Consider the following 6,838-nt stretch of genomic DNA (forward strand, 5'->3'; position numbering starts at 1 on the left):
TTCTCTATAGCCTCAACTGGCCTGGAACTTGCTCTATAGACCAGGCTGGCCTCTGTCTCACAGAGATCTGCCTGTCTCTGCCTCCTGAATGCTAGGATTGAAGGCATGTGCCACCACACCTGGCTTTACTTTGCATTTTGAATTGCAGCATTTTATCTGCCTCTGAGTCTTCCCTAGAGATTGAATTTTCAAGAGCAGAAAATGGGCCTTCAGCACGCAGCAGACTGTCTGGTTCATAGTAGGCAGCCAGTTGTTAGTGGCAATTTTTTTTTTAACATTTACTTTATTGTATGGTGGGGGGTGGATGCGTATTCCATGGCATGCATATGGAGGTCAGGGGACAACTTATGAGAGTCAGTTCTCTCTTTCAATCATTTGGTACTTAGAGATTGAACTCAGGTCATCAGGCTTTGCAGCAAGCACCTTTTAGCTACTGAGTCATCTCACCGGCCCACTTCATTGACTGTTTCTGACTAAATACAATACTAACCTTTCTCCACTTGAATTTATCTCTTTGATGAAGACTTTTTGTGTGACTGGGGAGATGGCTCAGTCAATAAAGTGTTTGTCACAGAAGGATGAGGATCTGAGTTTGGATTTCCAGCACCCCTGTAAAAAGTCAGGTACAGTGGCACATGCCTATAATCTCAGTGTTAAGGAGGCTGAGACAGGAAGATCTCTGTGGCTCACCAGCCTAATCAGATAATGTGAGAGACCCTGTCTCATGAAATAAGGCGGAAAGCGACTAAGAAAGACACCAGGTGTTGACCTCTGGCCTCAGGCTAAACACACAACATACATGTATGTGCACACATGTGTACATACAAATACATACACAAAGTTTACATTTTTATAATTGCTGTACTATGTGGTATTTTCTTAGTTGATTATCAGCTTTCACATTTCTTTAATTAGTTCACACTTTTTGAGACACAGTCTCTGTGTAATCTAGATTGACTTCAAACTCATGATCCTCCTGCCTCTGCTTCCCAAGCACTGGGATTGTGTGCATGCCACCCCCACCTGCTTCAGTGTACTTTTGTTTACCTTTATACACCTGTTAGTTTTTGCTCCAAAGGGGGTCACCCTGGCATCAGCTTTAATCCTTTCATGTGTACCTCTGCTGAACCCATTGGTGGAATGGATGGCCATCCACCTAGTGGTCCCTATGTGGATGACCTTATTAAAGTGGAAGTTCCTATTTTAAGAACAATGCTCTATTCATGTATTTAAACAAGTTTTTTAATTTTTTTTGCCATGCCCAAACCCCTTGCCAAGTTCTGGGATTATAAAGATAAATAATACCCAGACTCTGGCCTCCTCCAGCTCATTATTCAATGTGGGAGTCAGACAAAAACAGCTTACGTTTCTCCCCCTGATAAGTGCTGGTCTCTTGGTAACTTGGGAGGCAGGACCTCCTAGCTCCGTCTTGGACTTTGTGGTCAGAAGGTGATATTTACAGTAGGAACACCCCAGACAGCTGAATAGAGAGCTTTCTTGACAGAGGAAATAGCTTTTGCATATTAGAAAGAAGATGATGCTTTATTATTTCTGCATTAACAAGAACTAAATCCAAAAGCATTCCAGCCTAGACTTGTGAGTTGAATGAAAGTTGAAATGGAGGAGAGGGAATGGCCTTGGGCCACTGACCTGCACCTGGAAACCCCAATCTTTTAAAATTTTTAATTTTTATTTTATGTGAAGTGCTATGCCTACATGTATGTAAGTGTACCATGTGCATGCAATGCCTGTGGAGGCCAGAAGAAGGCATTGGATCCCCTGGAACTGGAGTTACAAACAGTTGTTAGCCACTGTGTGAGTACTGGGAACCAAACTCAAGTCCTCTGCATGAAGTACATGCCCTTAACCACTGAGCCATCTTTCCAGCCCCAGAAGCCCCATCCTTCTTAATAACTTTTTTTTTTTTTACATTTAGATGTGGGTTTAATGAAGGAAGATCTGTATTAGGGTTCTCCAAAGAAACGGAACCGCTAGAATGAATATATATGTACAGAGATTTATCAGCTTAGCTTACAGGATAAAGTCTGAGTAGTCCAACACTGGCTGCACCACACTGGAGAGGCTGAGAATCCGTAGTCAGTCCATGAGGCTGGATGTCTCAGTAGTCCCAATCTGGTGCTGAAGGTCTGACGAATTCCAAAAGATCAGCTAGTCTTCAGTCTACAGCAGCAAGACGAACCCACCAGCGAGAGAGAAGGCAAGCAGCAAGAAGCCTGGCGTTCTCCTCTGCCATGGCCTTTTATACGGGCTATCATCAGAAGGTAACACCCACATTTAGGGTGTGTCTTCCAGCTTCAGATGATCCAATCAAGAAGATCTCTCTCATTTCAGTTAATCCCAGATCCAGTCAAGTTGACACCCAGGATTAGCCATCACAAGTCCACCCCATCTAGACCATACTGTTGGTGGTATAACATATATCCATGAGCTGAGGAGATGGCTTAGTGGGAAAAGCCTTGCCATACACACATGAAGGCCTACATCCAATCCCTGGCACCCATATAAATGCAGGATGGCTGTGGCAGTATGCTTGTGAAATCCCAGGATCTCCCTGGTAAACTGGCTAGCTAGACTCGCTCAATCAGTGAGGTCTGGTTGAAGTCAGAGACCCTGCCTCAAGATACAAAGTGAGGAGTAATCTAGAGAGACACCCACCGTTAGCCTCTGGCCTCTACACATGCAGGCACATACACACACATGCAGGCACATACACACATACCCAAACACACACGTGCTCCCACACACAAATAGACACATTGATCTCATAAAACACCCCGAGATAATAACTTCCATTTCCCTTTTCCTCCAGCTCCCAGCAAATACAGTTCTATTTTTGCCTCTGATATTGACAGAGTGTTATATGAGCAATATCATGCAATATTTCATTCTGTGACTTGGTAAAACACCTTGCATTGGAGCATATGTCAGAATCTCCTTTTTTAAAGTTGAATAATAGTCCATTGTGTATATACCATACTTTGCTTTCCCATTCATCTGTTGATGGATTTTTGGGTTGCTGCCATATTTTGCTATTGGTGTTTTGTTTTGGTTTTGGTTTTTTCAAAACAGGGTTTTTCTGTAGCTCCAACTCGCTATGTAGATCAGGCTGGCCTGGAACTCACAGAGATCCACCTGCCACCCAAGTGATGGAACTAAAGATGTGTGCCACCACACCCGCTAACATTTTGCTATTGTTAATAACACTATTATACTGATGCCCCCTCAAGACCCTGCTTTCAGTCTACTATGTCATTTGCCCATTTTTGAATGAAATCCTTTGATTTTTTTGAGTTTTAGCCATTGTAGATACCCATAGATTCCATATCAGATACATGGTGTAGAATCATTTTTTCCCATCATCTATGATTGCCTTTTCTGACAATATGTTTTATGCAGCAGACTTTTAGACGTCTACTGAAGTCCTATTGGTATGCTTTCTCTTTGTTGTGTGGACCTTTGGTGTCACGGTTAAAAAAGAAAAAAAAAAATTCAAGTCCATGTTTTGAACCTTTTACCTTTTTGGTTTTTTCAGGGCCCCACACATGCTAGGCAGTTGATCTACCACCGAGCTACACTTCCAGCTTTGCTGTATGTTTTTTTCTTCTAAGAGGTTTATGGTTTTAAGTCTTACATTCAAGTCTTTAATCCATTTGAGTTAATTTTTTGTGTATGGTGTTGGGTAAGGATCCTAGAGTTACCTGAGAAGGGAATCTCAATTAAGGGTTTGTCTAGATCAGGTGAGCCTGTGGCCTTGTCTGTGGGGGATTGTCTTGGTTATTAATTGATGTAGGAGTGGCCAGCCCATTGTAGCGAGCACCATTCCCTTGGCAGGTGATCTGGTTGTATAAGAAAGCTAGCTGAGCAAGAGCTGGGAGTGAGCCAGCAAGCAGTGTCCTCCATGGTTTATTTTTTTTTATTTTTTTAAATTTTATTATTTTTATTTTATGTGTTATGCATGTATTGCCTGCATGTAGGTAAGTGCACCCGTGTCATGCAATGCCCAAGGAGGTCAGAAGAGGTTGTCGGATCCCCTGAGACTGGAGTTATGGATAGTTGTTAGCTGCGATGTGGGTGCTGGGATTCGAACCCAGGTCTTCTGCAAGAACAACCAGTGTTCTTAACCACTGAGCCATTTTATTTTATTTATTTTTGAGTTTGTTTGCTTGTTTTTCATTTTGAGGCAGGGTCTCTCTCTATAGCCCCAGCTGTCTTGAAACTTGCTATGTGGACCAGGCTGGCTGAGATCTGACTGCCCTCTGTCAAGTACTGGGATTAAAGATGTACACCACCACACCCAGCTTTTAAATTTTTTTTAAAAAATTTCTGTTTTTATATGTGTGTGTTTGTTTTACCTACATGCAATGCCTGTGGAGGCCAGAAGAGGCATCGGATCCCCTGGAACTGGAGTTACAGGCAGTTGTTAGCTGTCTTGTGGGTGCTGGGAACTGAGCCTGGATCCTCTGCAGGAACAGCCAGTGCTCTGCACCACTGTGCCTTCTCCCCAGCTCCATCTCCATGGTTTCTGCTTCAAGTTCCTGTCTTGAGTTCCTGCCCTAATTTCCCTCAGTAATGGACTTACCTAGAAGTGGAATCTGAAATAAACCCTGTTGTCCCCTAAATTGCTTCATCAGTCATGGTATTTGGCAGAGCAGGAGAAGGAAATGAGAACAGGGTCTGACTTTATTCCTTTTATGTGGATATCTAGCTTTTCAAGAACCATTTGTTGAAACTAGTTGGGTTTACTTACCTGATTTTTTAAAATTTATTATTTTTATGTTATATGTGTGAATGTATTATCTGCATGTATGTAAGTGTACCCATGTTGTGCAGTGCCCACAGTCAGAAGAGGGCATCAGATTCCCTGGAACTGGAGTTACAGATGGTTGTTAGCTGCCATGTGGGTGTTGGGAATTGAACCCAGGTCCTCTGCAAAAGCAGCCAGTGGTCTTAGCCACTTAGTCACTGAGCCAGCTCTCCAGCTCCCTAGCTCCCTTACCTTTTTTTTTTTTTGAAGAGATGGGTTCTTACTATGTCCAGGCTGGCCTTGAATGCCTGGGCTCAAGTGATCATCCCTGGCCCACTTCCCCATCAGCTGCACCTATAGGTATGCCACTGCACCTGGTTCTTGAGAGTGTTACCCTGTGCACAGGAGAGATTGAACACAGGCCTGGCTCAGGTCATAGGAAAGGACTGGCTGTCTGGAACAGAATTCAGATTTCCTGGTGTTACACTGGATCATCTTTCCCATGGATTAGATTGTGTTCCTTGGAGGTATCTGTATTTTCTTGTTTAGTTTCAGTTTTTCTTGTTTTAGCTTAGATCATTTTTTTTCTTACAAAAGTAGTACTGTCAGGGCTGGAGAGATGGCTCAGCAGTTAAGAGCACTGGCTGTCTTGCAGAAGATCTGGGTTCAAATCCTAACATCCACATGGCAGCTAACAACCATCTATAACTCCAGTTCCAGGGGATCTGATGCCCTCTTTTGTCCTCCATGGGCACTGTATGGCGTGGGTGCACTTACACATACGCAGGCATAACACTCATGCACATAAAATAAAAATAAATCCATAAAAACATAGTACTGTCATTTTCAAATTTTCAGAAAATTATGACACAAATGAGGATATATATACATCTGCATTCCTGTATTCCTACTGCTGAGAAATTGTGCAGATATTTCACTGTCTGTTTTCAGACTTGGTTATATACATGTGTGGGTATATTTATACATAAGAGCTTACAAAAATTGAATCAGACTATTCCTAATTTGCAACCTTTTTTTTTTTTTCTGTCTTTTTGAGACAGGTTCTCCCTGTAACCCCAGCTGAAACTCGCTATGTAGACCAGGCTGACCTCAAACTCACAGAGATCCGCCTGCCACTGCCTCCTGAGTGCTGGGATTAAAGGCATGCACCACCACACCCAGCTAATTTGTAACTTTTTCATCTCAAACATGATGTTAGTAAATGTGGAGAGTTGCACTGGAGCATTGGCTCAGTGTTTAAGAGTACTGACTGGTGATACAGAGGACCAGGGTTTGTTTCCCAGCACCCAGGCTACCAACCATCTATAACCCTAGTTCCAGGGGATTTTGTACCTTTTCTGGCCTCCACAGACAATCGCACACATGTGGTGCACTTACATACCTGCAGGCAAAACATTCATATACATAAAAAAATAAAAATAAATCAGTAGGGGGCTGGAGAGATGGCTCAGCAGTTAAGAACACTGACTGTTCTTGCAGAGGACCTGGATTCGCATCCCAGCACCCATATGGCAGCTAACAACTGTCGTCAACTACAGTTTCAGGGGATCCAGCAGCTCTTCTGTCATCCTCAGGCATTGCACTTCACTGGTGCACTTACCTACGCATACACATAAAAGTTTTTCAAAATTTAAAAAATAAAAAAAATCAATAAATGTAAGGGGTGGTGTGTCGCGAGCCGGGACTCTGTCCAGCAGAGTCCCGGAAAGACGACACAGACACCAAGGTGAGGTTCAAGCTTCTGTTTCTCTTTCTTCCTTTATTCTCTCTTATTATCTCTCATGTTCTCTTCACTATGATGCTGTCTCTATTACACACTTCAGCTCTTTATATAATGTTTTCCAACAGCCCTCCCCCCAGCCGGTACCAATCAGGGCTCACACACGTGCAGCGGCCAGGCAGAGTGTAGCTCATAGGCATGTAGCAAGATCACCAGGCTGGCAGCACCTGTTTGGCCTCTCCATACTTTGGAGTAAGCAAGCGGGAATCACGAGCCTTGGCAATCAGCCAAGAGTTGGAGTAAACAGCACGAGGTTTGGCAGCCAGCCAGGG

The sequence above is a fragment of the Nannospalax galili genome, unplaced genomic scaffold (genome assembly GCF_000622305.1).
Source record: "Nannospalax galili isolate Female #2095 unplaced genomic scaffold, S.galili_v1.0 scaffold180, whole genome shotgun sequence".
Taxonomy (NCBI): Eukaryota; Metazoa; Chordata; class Mammalia; order Rodentia; family Spalacidae; genus Nannospalax; species Nannospalax galili.